Source organism: Dama dama, chromosome X (genome assembly GCF_033118175.1).
Source record: "Dama dama isolate Ldn47 chromosome X, ASM3311817v1, whole genome shotgun sequence".
Classification (NCBI taxonomy): domain Eukaryota; kingdom Metazoa; phylum Chordata; class Mammalia; order Artiodactyla; family Cervidae; genus Dama; species Dama dama.
Window position 1 is genome coordinate 150,177,568 of NC_083714.1, and position 14,592 is coordinate 150,192,159.

The window sequence follows — 14,592 nt, forward strand, 5'->3', positions numbered from 1 at the left end:
GGCCTCCCTCAGAGGTGGGAGGCCAGCTGCATGCTCGGCTGTGATGGGACTGCCCCAGGCATACGTCATAGGGAGACAATGGCCCCCTCGGGCTCCAAGCTTCATCCACTCTGGCAGGAATACAAAAGCACCCCTTTGCCTTGGGAGGCCCAAGAGGTTCCAGCCCCCTGGGACTGAAACCCCCTAGTGGGACATCTCATCTGGGCACTCGGGGAAGGGGGGCTGGCACAGGTCTCCCTCTGATGCTGGGTCCCTGCCTCCTCTGCCTGCCTGGGGCTCGCCCCCCCACCACACCCCCCCCCCCCCGAATGCTGTGGCACTGGACAGCTGCAGGCCCTGGAGTGGGTCCTCGTCTGGGCCAAGCAGGGCTGGGAGCATGCTGTCCACTTCAACCATGGGCACCAGGCACCAGGCACTGTGGGGGTGAATGGTCAGCCCTGGGGTGCAGCCATCCCACCCCCAGTCCCAGCCCTCACTGCACCCCCAGACTGCTTCTCCTCACCTCATTCTGAGCGTGGTACATATCTGGGCAAGGCAGGTCTGTGCAGGTGAGCCGGCCTAGGAACATCAGTGGGACTGAAAAGCTATGCACGGGAGGGTTTGGTGCCCTGGGACCCGCCCAGCATCCTTCCCCTGTCTCTGCACCCAGACCTGATTATCCAGAAGGAACAAAGCAGCTGGAATGTGTGGGGTGAGGGGGTGTCCCCCCATGTGCCTGGGCGTGTGGTGGGTGCTGCAGGAGGCTGGGGGGTTCCTGAGGTCAGGCGGCACACTCCGTGTCTCCCTACAGCGAGCCCATGCAGTGCACAATGCTGTACTCCACCAGGAGAGCACAGAGACCATCGAGGAGGTGGAGGCTGAGCAGGATGAGGAGGCACCTGAGTGGGCCCAGGAGGCCAAGTCCCCATAGGACCCCATGGAGGATAGTGACGTGGAGGCCCTGCCATCCTACAGCAAGGCCATCAGCTTTGAGCAGCTGCCCTTCAACTCGCAGGATGACTCGGCCGGCCAAACCCCCATGGAGGTCAGCCCAGATGACAGCCACTGGGACTGACTGGAGGCCAGCATCCTGCCACATCCTGACAGCTAGCGAGCTGCTGCTGGACAAGTAAGAGCCGTGGCCACAGCGATGGAGCTGGGAGTGACCCTTAGTGTCCACTGGGCTGCTGGAGGCAAAGACCACGTGGAAAAAGTCCCCCCCAAGACATTTAGAACCACATGTGTGCTCACATCTCTCCCTGTGACACGATAGGAGGTTGACAGCACAGGATGCCTGGGGACCCAGGCAGCAGGGAGTGGAGGGCAGGGTCTCACCGTATGGAATCAGTGCCCAGGAGGAACTGAGGCCAGTATTCTGGCAGGATGTTCCAAGACAACGAGCTGGAGGAGTCAGAGAAGGTGTACATGGGGCAGCCGAGCTTCCTGCTGCTCTTCTACATACTGTACAACATGCTGGTTGCCCGCTCCGAGATGGTGTGCTACTTTGTCATCATCCTCGGCCACACGGTCTCTGCCTCCATGATCAGCCTCGTGCTGCCCATCCTCATCTTCCTCTGGGCCATGCTGTCCATCCCCCGGCCCAGCAGACACTTCTGGATGATAGCCATCGTCTACAAGGAGGTAGGCTTCCCTCCAGTGGACCTGCCTGACCCCTGCTTCACATAAATAAATAATTAGAGAGATCATCTTAGGTCAGCACATGATTATAACCAGCAGTTGTTGGCGCTGAGAAATCTAGTTGTCTTTTCACATCTCACACTTCATACAACATAGGAGCTAATATCATTCTGTACAACAGAGATAAGGAACAGCTTTTACGAGATTAAATAATTAGTCCAAAGTGGGCTTCCATGGTGGCTCAGACGGTAAAGAATCTGCCTGCAATACACGAGACCCAGGTTTGATCCCTGGCTCGGGAAGATTGCCTGGAGAAGAAAATGGCTACCCACTCCAATATTCTTGCCTGGAGAATCCCATGGACAGAGGAGACTAGAAGGCCACAGTCCATGGGTTTGCAAAGAGTCAGACACAACTGAGTGACTAACACTTTCACTTTCATTTTACACAGCTGGGGAGTGGTGGGGGAGGCTTTTTGAGGTCTGGTGTCTGCCCTGTGATATTGACCAGCAAGACAGTAAGTGTGAGGCAGACACAAGCATGGTGCCAGGGCCAGTGCATGGTCAGTGAATGGACATTGGATCAAACAATACAGTTAGCACTTGAAACACAGTTGGATGCAATTAACCCTGATGATGTAGACATTGGAGGACTGTTTCAACGTAGATCTCTACAAACATCTCTGTGTTTACACCCTGAGCTGGCAAGGTTTTGTTTCATTTGCTTTTATTTCTTCTTGAGGAGAACTTCCAGTGAGCAATAAAATGCTGAGAAGAAAGAGCAGAATAAAGTGAAAATTGTCTATAGTGTCTGTGCAGTTTGCTCCTAAAGATTACGAGCTAAAGCCATGCTTGCAGAATAAAGATCCTCCTGTTCACATTGGTCCTAGTCACCTCATTTAATAGCTGAATATTTGTATAAGCATCTAATTGAATCAACACAAACTAGCCCTTGCATGCACGCTAAGTCACTTCAGTCATGTCTGACTCTTTGCAATCTCATGGACTGTAACCCTTCAGGCTCCTCTGTCCATGGAATTCTCTAGGCAAGAATACTGAAGTGGGTTGCCAATCCCTTCTCCAGGGGAACTTCCCGACCCGGGGATCAAACCCACATCTCTTATACCTCCTGCATTTTCAGGTGAGTTCTTTACCACTGGTGTCACCTGGGAAGCCCAGAAACTAGCCCACTCCCTGACAATAGAAGAAGTCATTTGAGCCAAGTCAGGAGTAACCTCCATGGCCCCAGTGTGTCTGCAGTCACAGGACCTGGAGACGTGGTTCTGGCCTTGTCTGGAGGTTGATATCTGTGGAAGGAGAATTTGTTATTCCACATGCTGTGTGCATTCCCAGCACCAAAACTGAGACATTGCCCCTTAATGTTTATATCACTCTTCCTCATCTAGAACTATTCTTAAAGGGAGTCATTTCTTCTCATTTCTTGCATCTGTGCAGGTGGCCATTGTGGTCAAGTACTTCTTCCCATTTGGGCTCTTCCCCTGGAACAAGAATGTGGAACTGAACAAGAACAAGTCTTACCAACCACCCAGCAGCATCAGGGTGGAGACAAAGAATGCCTACATGCTCTATGATCTAATCAAGCTTCTGGCACCTTCTTCCACTGCTCCATCCTGAAGGTACTGCCCGCCCGTTACCCCTGGATATTCCCGAGAACCCTGAGCTGGTATCACCAGGGGCTGAGGGTCCACAGGCTGGGTCTATCTGTGTGCTCTTGTTTTCTTTGTTAACAGTTTTGTTCATGCCATTCGTTTTCTCAACACTGTGTACTCAATAATTGAGTTTGTGATCAATCGGGAGAGATTTCCCCCTATTTCTACTCTGGGATGCATGCTTGCATGCTAAGTTGCTTTAGTCATGTCTGACACTTTTGCAACCCTATGACCTATAACCTGTCAGGCTCCTCTGTCCATGGAATTCTCCAGGCAAGAATACTGGAGTCGGTTGCCATGCCCTCCTCCAGGGAATCTTCCTGACCCAAGGATTGAACCTACAACTCTTATGTCTCCTGTATTGGCAGACAGGTTCCTTACCACTAGCACCACCTGCAAAGCACACCCTGGGATGAAGGCACCCTAATGATCCCACGTTTGTGGGGATTCCACAAAAGGTATGTGGTTCTTATTACTGTGTTCACCAAGTCGTGCCTGAGTTGAAGACAGATCACTAGGGAGTTAGTATTTGGGGTCTCCTCTCCAGTTTGACCTTGGCCCACCCCCTTTTAGGAGCATTACTTTTCTCATGGATTTTGGCTCTGAAACCACTGACTTAATGAGAGACTGTCCAATCCATGGGCCTGGGGATGCCAGGCTGCACTCCCAGAGAGGCGACCTCTGAGAAAGCCATGCCTGCATTGCTCTGGGAAGATAGGTCTGTGGGTAACCTTTTCAGGATCTGTACCTCCTGTCATCCTGCTGAGCACCTGCAGGGTTTCTGATCTCAGACACTGTGAAACATAAGCTCTTGTGATACACCACTCAACTCTACATGTTAGAGATTGTCATACAGCATGCTTTGGATGTAGTGATGTGCCTTTGGTCAGAATCTCATTTTTCCTTCCCTTGTTTTAACTGTGTCTCCTTTTATTGATATAGCATATCTTACATTCATTTTATCAAGTATTGTCTTTGTTAGTTCCTTTTCAGAACAAGCTTGGCCTAAGTTAAGGCACACATATGCCACATCCAGCACAGTGGTTGAGAAAGACCTGAAACAGGTGTGAGCACATAATGAAAAGACAGACACATATAATTTGGCAAGCGGGGAGTCAGGGGCCCCTCTTGCTCTCCATGACAGGAAGACAAAATGGCTCCTTTCAGCCCACAGTTTTATTGGCAGAAGTCACATGAGATCATTAAGGAATAGCTACCTTGGGGAGTTTGATTAGCGAAGGCTCTGCCGTTGATCAGGAATATCTTATTTTGTTTCTATGGGGATGGATGCAGGGGTACACAGTGAAGTGGACCAGACAGCACGTCCCTCCCCAAGAATGTCTATTTGGCATGCTTCCTGGGACAATCATGAGGACGCAGTTTGCCACACTCTCAAGTCATGGGGCAGGTTCTGGTCTCTGCTCTGCCAGGCTGCAACACACACATACATGCACACACACATATATGTAAATGTGTTCTCAACCTCTATCCTACTTGGTGGGTTGTTTCACACTGGCTTTTGTCTATGTGGACTATGACCAAGACCTTCACTTTGCCTCCTGCCACCTTGCAAACTGCCAGTCCCTAACCCTCCATTTGAGGGGGTCTTTCCTGAGTCATTGGGGTGTGATGAGTTTGAAATGCTACATGTAGGTAGATAATAAGCTTTCTTAGGATCCCTGACCTTGCTTTGGTTTTCTAACTTTTTTCTTTTTTTGTAACTTCAGCTTTGTTTATGTATTGTTGCTTAGTTGCTAAGTCATGTCCAACTCATTGTGATCCCATGGACTACAGCATACTAAGCTCCCATGTCTTTCACTATCTCCTGGAGTTTGCTTAGATTTATGTCCATTGAATCAAAGATGCCATCAAAATATCTCATCTGTCACCTTCTTCTTCTCTTGCCCTCAATCTTTCCCAGCATCGGGATGTTTTCTAATGAGTCAGCTGTTCCCATCAGATGGACAAAGTATTTGAGTTTCAGCTTCAGCATCAATCCTTCTGATGAATATTCAGAGTTGATTTCCTTTAGGATTGACTGGTTTGATCTCCTTGCTGTCCAAGGAACCCTCAAGAGTCTTTTCCAGCAACACAGTTTGAAAATGTCAGTTCTTTGATACTCAGCCTTCTTAATGGTCCAACTCTCACATCCGTACATGACTACTGGAAAACCATAGCTTTAACTAAAGGACACTTTGTTAATTTATAATTGGTCAATGAAATTGTAAGCTGTCAGAAGTGTACACATGGTGATTTGATGAGCGTATATATGGTGAAAGGACCCCAGTCAGGTTAGTCAACACATCCACCACTTCCTCACCTGCCTATTGGTCGGTGTTTGGTGGGAACACTTAGGTTGTGCTCTCCTAGCAGTCTCCACTGTCCATCAGGGTCGTTGGCTGCAGTCGCCCTGTTTGACATGTGGTTTCCTATCTGAGGGACACATCCTGGTGGCTAGGGTGTCACAGGACCAAGTCCCAGCTTCTGGCTGGACAGCTGGCTGAGCTGTCCCGCCCCTGCCTCCTCAGTGTCGTGGCCTCTGGGACAAAGACGACATCATGGGCAGTTACTCAGGAAAGGTGGAGTTGGGTGATGAGCTGTCCCTTGACCACGGCAGGAGGGCCTCCTCCGACTTGCTCAAGTCCATCAACCTGGTTCGTCCATGGAGTCGGTGCACGTGACCTTCCCTAAGCATCAGGCCACTGTCCAGGGAAGCACTCCAGCAGCAGCTCCCAGACATCACAGGGGTCCAGCTTTTCCTCAAACAGGTCTAAGAGAGGTATTGCCAAGTGGTGTCACTGCAAGCACTCCTGAGTGGAGTCATCCCCTGGTGCCAGAGGGTCAGCAGCAAGAGAGCTGGGTGCTGTTGAGGTGGAAGATACTGTGATGTGAAATGAATGTACTTTGTAACTAGACAGAATAAGTTCAAATCCTGGCTGAGCTGTGGGTGCTCACGCCCCTGTCCAGGGTGTCTCTCTGAATTATCCAACCCCCACACAGGACAAGTATTTCAGGTTTTGGTGAAAAGTGGCCAGCACACTGCCTCGTACCTAGTGTCAGACACAGTGTAGTTGTCAATCATACCCAGAGATTCTGCCGGTGTGCCCAGAGTGAGGTATATCACGATTTATTTTGAAAGTACACTTAGATTTACTCAATAGGAACTTTAAGCCAAACCACCTGGTTATCTCCTACGCTAGTTATTAATTTCTTACTAAACAGCCAGAGACAGGAAAGTACACGTGTGTTATGGTTGCCCCTCTTGGGGTAACTGCACTTTCATGTTGACAACACTCCTGTCTGAAGCTCTCCAGACCCTCTGTATTCATCTGAAGAAGATAGTTTTCTACCACTGGCAGGCCATCTCATATTGGTTTTACAGCTAGAGAAATTTGGCCCTGAAAAAAGGCGTGGTCCTGGACCCAGACTAGAAAACCCACGACCAAAACCTGGGATCCCATTGAGCAGGAATAAATCTGCTCCCCAGTCTAATTCTTCCTGGACAGAGGTCCCACAGCCACCCGGCAAGGAGCCATCAGTGGATGTGAAAACTTATGGATGCCTTTGGCTACAGAAGCAGAGTGGGGGCTGCAGACCCCAAGTTCTCCATCACTGTTCTTACAGGCATCTGAGCATCTCGCCCTCTAACCAGCCTCCAACTGTCCCTCTGCCGTGGGGGTGGCAGGCTTCTACAATGATTATGGCAACAAGTTCACAACTCACAATGCATCTCGGTTCCTTCTTGCCTCCAAGCAGCACAAGCAACAGGAACAGCAGCCAGAAAGGAAGCAGTGTTGGGAGCATCAAGCAGAAGAACAGATGGAAACTTTACATGGAGAAGCTGCAAGAACACTTGATCAAAACAAAAGCATTTTTCATAAAGAAGTGAGACTTTACTTATTATTGCCAAAACATAGGAGGAGGAGGAGGTGGTGGAGGAGGAGGAGGTGGGACGAGGAGGAAGGAGGAGGAGGAGGGGGAGGAGGAGGAGGTGGTGGAGGTAGAGGACCCCTGAAGAACCACTTCCCTGAAGGAAGTGGTTGCTGCTGCAATACCCAGGCTTCCCCAGAGCCCTCTGGGTGTCTGCCCCTCTCCCACTGCCATGGCTGCCACTCTGGGGAGTCCATCTGAAGACTACGGTCTCAGCAGGCAAGATGAAGTGCCAAGCACCTAATGTGACCTGGAAGATGCCAGATCCTGGCTCCGAGATGCACTACGGGTGAAGAAGAATGAGCTGGTGCAATTCCTGTTCATAAGGTGTCTTGCAGGCAGCAACTTGCCAAGGAGCCAATCACAGAGGCAGAAGTGCTGAATAGTGTGCTCAAAGATTACCAGGACCATTTCCTGGTGGTCCTCGGTCAAACCTCACAGTACCTGCAGTTGGTCTTTGGCTTGGAGGTGAAAGAGGTGGACCCCAGTGAGCATACCTATATCCTGGTCCCCTCCCTGGGCCTCACCCTCAGTGAGATGCTGAGGGATGGACAGAGGTTTCCCAAGGCCAGCCTCCTGGTGGTGATCCTGTGCCTGATCACTGTGGAGGATGACCACATCCCTGAGGAGGAGATCTGGGCAGCACTCAGCATGATGGGGGTGTGTCCCAGTAGGAACACTTCATCTATGGGGAGCCCAGGGAGCTGCTGACCCAAGTGTGGGTGCAGGAGGGGTACCTGGTATATCAGCTGGTGCCTGACAGTGACCCTGCTCGCTACAAGTTCCTGTGGGGTCCCCAGGCCTATGCGGAGACCAGCAGGTTTAAAGTCCTGGAGTATTTGGACAGAGTCAGTTGAAAGGGTCCCAGCTCCTTCCACCCCCTCTGCAGAGGCTGCAAGGGAGGTCGGGAGAGGGCTCTGAGCCAGAGCAGGAGCCAGGATCCTTCCAGGCCCACGTCCAACAGCTTTTCTTGGGGACAGGAAAGGAGGCTGATCCTTCCCTCTGTGATTGAAGAGGGAACAGTCAGCCTTCTCAGCAGTGAGGGTCCGGGCCCATTGGGGAACCCGGTGTGTGGCATCTTTGTGGTCCTGTTCTCTACAATGACATGGAGACTCATCTCTGTTTCTTTAGGAATTTTTCAAATTTTCCTTTTTAGAGAAGACAGTGCATTCCAGTATCTAACTATGTCAATGACGTTGATCACACTTTATTTGTACTCAACCAGCTCAAGATGAAGAGTTTTCCTGTTCTGTAAAAGAGATTAAGAACACTTTCATTTTATTCCATGGTCCTGCACAAGATGACATGGAATTAGAATTAGAATGATTTTGGAAATGTGAATTTATTTAGCAGTGATATAGTTGGTGGAAAATTAGAAAATAAAAAGTGATAGTAGTGAATTATTGCTTCTTAAACTTTTTGTGTGTCATTTTGTACAGCTAAGTGATCTCGGTTTATATGGATTTTCCTGGGTTATCAAAGGAAGTAGCAATTCATCTTGAGTCAAGCAGTCCCCTCCTCACTGGCTCATTTATTGCAAAGACCTTTTTGGGGCCTCTGCTCCGTGAAACGCCCTGTGTTAGCAGTGGGGACACTGGGAGAAGCAGGACCCACCCACACCTAGAGTGATGGTCTAGGAGCCACAGTCATATGAGGTCCATCATGGGAGTGAGGGGAAATGGGACATTGCTGTAAGGTGGCAAGAGAGATGTCTTTCTGGGGCAGCATGGAAGGGATCCTGGCTCTTGTCACTTTGCTGCTGACCACAAGGATGGCGTAGGTGTTTTCTCCCCAGTATCTGCTAGGAATCCTGAATAACTCCCATCACACTCCCTTGAAGTGATGCCCAGAAATCCATGGACCGACCCTCTCTTTCCTGGCCCTGGGGATCCAGAACTCAAGGTGTTAACTAGCTTTTAATTATCTTCATCGTAACTGGGCACTGTAATCAAAGACTCAACATTTATTGGTGCTGCAATGTCAAAAAGTAAGGGTTGTGATGGAAGACCAGCTGGGACACATGCAAAGACTGGTTCTTGCTTTTATTTCCTTGGGTCCTGCTGGAACACTCCTCCACACCCAAATTTCACAGGTCCTCTAACTGGAAATGGGCCTTTCTGGGTGGCCCATACAATGAAGAATCTGCTTGCATTTTTGGAGACCTGGGTTCAATCCCTGGGTCAGGAAGATCCCCCTGGAGAAGGGCGTGGCAATCCACTCCACTATTCTTGCCTGGAGAATTCCATGGCCAGAGGAGCCTGGCAAGCTACAATCAATGAAGTTGCAGAATCAGACATGACTAAGTGATTAACACTATGGTCCACTATGGTCTAAGTAGAAAAGTTTCTTAGTTTTATTTATGAAACATCCTGTTTGGCTAATTAGGAATTCCACATCCTATTGAGGTGCATATTCTCTAACCCACCCTGGACCACAAAGTAGCCAACCCAATCCAGTGGAGAGTGGAGGAGTGTCTGGGGGAAACAGTGTGAGGAATTCCTGCCCCGCCTTCACAGGGCCAACAGTCACCAGGCCCTGCAAGCTCTGTCTCATCACTCACATGCATCCTGTAGCCCAACACACAGGGCTCCTCATACCCGCTAGCATCACAGATGGAGACCTGAGGCCACGGGGCTTGGGCATCTTCCCAAGACCACGTGTGTGCTAGTGAGGGCCAGGGTGGGCTCAGAGCTCTGATCTCAACTTCTCTGGAGCCCCCGCCCTTCCCGCCCACCCCAGGCCACAGCCTGCCCTTCCAACTTCTCATGCCTTCCTCTTCTTAGTGCTACACGATGCCTCTGAGGTGACAAAAAGCAGGCCCACAGAAGGAAGGGGACAAGGAGAATCAGAAGCACCATGGGGCTGCTCTGTGGTTTGCTGAGAACTGACTCTGCTGGGGGCCGGCATCCTTGTCCAGTCCAAACACCTGCGTGAGGGCAGCACCCTGTCCCTGCTCTGCCATGGGGCCTCCTGCCCAATGGAACCTGCCAGGCTGACCAGCTTCTCACCAATCAGGAGGGAGGGAGAGCCTGACTGTATGGTTCCAGTGCCCACTGGGATAAGGCCCTACAGGAGTCTCCTCTGATACAGAAGGGAAGGGAACACAGGTGGACCCCCAAGGCTCCAGGTCTCTGCAGCTGCAGCAAGGGAGGGGAGCAGGTGGAGGGACTTTGGTCTGGGGACATCGACATGTAGATGCCAAGCACAGGGGCAGGAAAGTGAGGGTGAGAAAAGCAGGTCTTGGATGCCATGAGAGCTTGTGTGTGCACAACACAAGTGTCCCAAGCCACGGCTGACAAAGATCCCCTTGGTGACACCCAAACCCACTTCCAGGACCTGGGTGCTTCCTGGAGAAGGGGGACCAGAAAAAGCAGCTCCCTCAGGGCTCAGGGCATGAGGAGGGGCCCCAAGCATGAAAGGGAGCAAGAAAGACCACCTAGCCAGGCTGCCCACAGATGCCATGACCTTCCGTCCCCTTCCGAGGAGCCACCAGGGGACCCTACCAATGTTTACAGCCTGCAGAGTCATGTCCCAGTCAGATGAACTGACCAGATGCAAAGACTTGTCAACCTGCTTAGAAGCAGAAAGGCCACAGAGAAGCCCAAGTCGAAACCTGGAGCTCATCCAGGCCACCAGTCCTTAGGCAGAAAGGCCCCTGGGAGAGCTTCTTCCACACCCTCTTAGATCTCCCCTTTCAGACACCAGGGACTGGCCCTCACACAGGGCAAATGACCTTGCTACTGGCAGAGGTGGGAGACAGTGCCCTGGGGCCTTGGAATACGGGCCTTTCCAAGGTGCCAGTCTGTACCCTACACAGTGATTTTCAAGAACTGTGGCCCACACCCAGCCTCTCATCCTTTTTCAAATACAGGTAGACTGGGGCTTCCTTTGGTCACATATAGCTCAACAGTCAGACATGTCCCTGGGAGTGAGTGTGTGTAAAGCAGGGCCCTTGAAAAACACCTAACCCATGAGCCAACAAAATCATATGATGGACCTGTCATCTGGGTAACTGAGAACAGGTCCACAGTGGTGGTGGGAACAGGGGCAGGGGCAGGAAAGATCAGAGCTGGCCTCGAAGAGGACCAGTGAAGTGCTTGTTTTCAACAGAACAGGCTGTACCTTGAGCCTCCAGTCAAGTACTTCAAAGGTTAGTTATCCAAATAGACTCAAGTTGGACGTGGGCAGCCAGGACTGCAGGTAGCAGAAGCCCAAGCACGCCACTGACAAAAGGAAACAGGGCTTTCAAAGCAGCCTCCAAGGAGTCTGAATCTGAGGATCTGGGGAGGGGAAAAGCACATGCAGGTGTTCCCAAAGTGAACGCTCTAGGGCCACCAGAGCGGTGTTTATGGAAAAATTGGAAACTGAAGGCAACAGCGTGTGATCTGAAGTGGGATGATGCCTGGGGGTGGGCCGATTGCGGGAGGCTGTAAGCTCAGTGGAGCACCTGGCTTTGCCCTCCCATATGACATCCTGGGGAATCTATGTCTCAGGTGCTTGGGAACAGTCAAGTGGAATATGAGGTCACTCCACTGTGCTCAACCACAGCCCTCCTGTGGGGAGAGCTCGACCTGGGGGGCGGTGGGGGCAGGACAACAGGAATCTGACTTTGGGGCCAACTGAGTGGGACCAACCAGCCAGCAGCATCAGCCAGAAGACAACAAAGCCAGAAGGGAAAAAGGATGGGAGGGGGGCATCAACTCAGGCAGAGCTAATCAGCCCACTATGGACCCCATCTTCAGGGAGGGACAGTCACCAGGGGCCCATCTGACCCCTGGGATCTCTCTTGGTGGTAGCAGACCTAGGACTTGCCAGGGCCTAGACCTTCAGCAGAATCCAGCCACAAGCCTGCATGTTGCTAGTGAGGGGAGTGGAGACAGGGGAACATTTGACAACCCATCCCGGGTCTGGCCCCCTGAAACAAGGCAACTGGCAGCAGATGGGAGCCTTTGTAGGCAACCTGAAACCTACGCTTCTGTGCTTTCAGACAAGAGACAAGCTGGGGATCCCATCTCTGTCCCCAGACTGCCTCCCCCACACTGGGCCAAGGCTACCTCTCCACATCACCTCTGTGACATAATGAAACAATTAAGGAAGCTGACCACTTAATTGGCTGCCTGTCCCATGACCCAGATTCTAGACTCTCCAGAGAGCTTTTTTGGGGCACCCCAACCCTGGTCTGAGGCCCTTCTGCCCCGAGTATTCAATGCTTGGGTAGAGAATGCTCCTGAGCTAAACTGACTCCATGGCTAGTCAGAGTTCTCAGGAGGCATGGGCAGACCTGCTGGCCCCATCAACTGACAGGGAGCCCACAGCAGGGGACCCCCATGATTACTCCCCGGTTCCAAACGTGGATTCAAGGGAGGCTTTGGAGAAGCAGGGTGACCAACCTGAGAGCCCAGACCCGGGCTCCCAAGTATACTTGACCCCACAGGGCCCCAACCCAGAAATGGTCAACAAGGAAGATAACAACACCATCCTTGGGCTGTCCTTCCCCAGGAAGCTCTGGATGTTCATGGAGGATGTGGCCTTCACCTCTGTGCACTGCAGCGACAAGGGAGACACTGTGGTCATTGAGGCAAATCTCTTCCAGACGGCTGTCCTCCAGCTCAGGGGTGCAGACCAGATCTTCAAGACAGACAGCATCAAGAGCTTCATCCGTGAAATGAACCTGTATGGGTTCAGTAAAATCTGCCCTTCGAGGTGCTCTGCAGGGAAGAAGAAGCTGATGGTAAGGTAGAAAGCCCTCCTGGGGAGACTAGACTAGATGAGCTGAGTGCTGGACAGGTTTCATTTCCCAGAAGAACATTGTTATCATGAGAGGGTAGTTAAGGAAAAAGGAGGAAGCAGGGTCTGTCATGTTCCACCACCCCCCTTAGACAGGATCCACAGGGGTGACTCCAGACGCTGCAGGGCCACTTGATGCCAGGGACCACCAGTAACACCTTAAGTGAGGCTGGTCCCAGGGGAGCTCTAGGGAGCAGCGTGCTAGGGCCTCATAATCTGCCAGGAATGAAGAGACCTTGTCTCCATACTTAGGCATGGCCAGGATGGTGGTAGGGAGGAGGGTGGTGAGGAAGGCTCTTCTCGCCCTTGCTGTCTAAAGTAATTCATTTCCTTTCATATCTATCACAACTTCAACTTTCAGAGAGACAAGCCTCTCCTCCGCAGAACATCCGGAGGAATGGTGACCCTCAGCCCACCACCAGTGCAACAACCACCCCAAACAGAAAGAAGCGAGCGGTGGAGACCAGATGCTCTCCTCGATTCCATCATGAGTTCACCCAAGAGACAGACAAGAACGCCCAGAATGGAACCCCAGAAACCCCCAGCCTGCACTCATTTCTGTTCTCTGGCCTTTGATCTGTGAGCAATCAAGCCAGGTGGGCCAGGGGAAACCATCTCCCCAGTGAGCAGGGTGGCCCCAGTGATGAGGGCATGTCCAGCAATGCCACGTCTGTACCCCTGGCTACTGCTGGAAGGGAGGGAGCAGGGGAACTGACTGACAGCCCCCTGGAGTACCCAAGTTACAATTTGGTGATGGCTGTGTACAAGACCTTTTACTCCACCATGATGGCAGCCCTTTCAGTCATGGCCCCAGATGAGGCCTCTGAGGTGGAGGAGTAGCAGGGAGAGTCCTCAGATTACAAGGGTGCCCTCCATGAGCAACTCAAGCACAAACAAAATTCCTGAGCTTCCAGATCCCTAGGGACACTCAAAATCACTCTCTTGTAATAAAAAAATTGATTTATGTTCTAATAAATTAAAGTGAAACTGTGGGAGTAAAGTATCAAACGAGAACTGCGAGTCTGTGTTCTTTATATTTGTCCATGTGATTCACACTGCACAGGATGAGCCCAATGAGGCTGCAAGCACATGCCCCAGGCAGGCTTCAGTCTGGTCCCCATGGTCCCTTTTTTCTGAAGCAGCAGCATTTCACATGCTCAGCCAAGAGTGTGGTTGCTGAGTTGAGTGCAGAGGCCAGCACAGGATGGGCTTGTTCTTGGACCTTGGTTCCTGACAGTGGGGGTGTCACTTTCCATGAGTCATGCATCCTGAAGCGGAAGGTGCTCCTCAAGGATCCCCCAATGATACCACAAATTTCTGATCAGCAGCTGAGCATCTCCAACTCTCGATCCATGGCCCTCCCTAAGATGCTCAGCAGAAAATAGGGTCACTCACCCCACCCGCCAAGAGCGTTGCAAATGCATGACCCCAAACCAAAAGATAAGTACAAGGTTCCCACAAGGTGAACACCAGCCCTTCTTGCTCTGCCCTCACAGCTATATTGACAAGCCTGTGTTTGGATGTGATGCGTACAGGCAGCGTGTCCAACATGCAGGCCTTGTCTTGGCTCACAAGACAGTTTACAGAAG

General features: G+C 51.4%; 1 pseudogene; it reads left to right on the plus strand.

Annotated features, from left to right (window-relative positions):
• The first annotated feature begins 12,461 nt into the window (after nucleotides 1–12,461).
• Nucleotides 12,462–13,909, plus strand: LOC133052944 (heat shock transcription factor, X-linked member 3-like; annotated as a pseudogene).
• The last annotated feature ends 683 nt before the right edge of the window (nucleotides 13,910–14,592 follow it).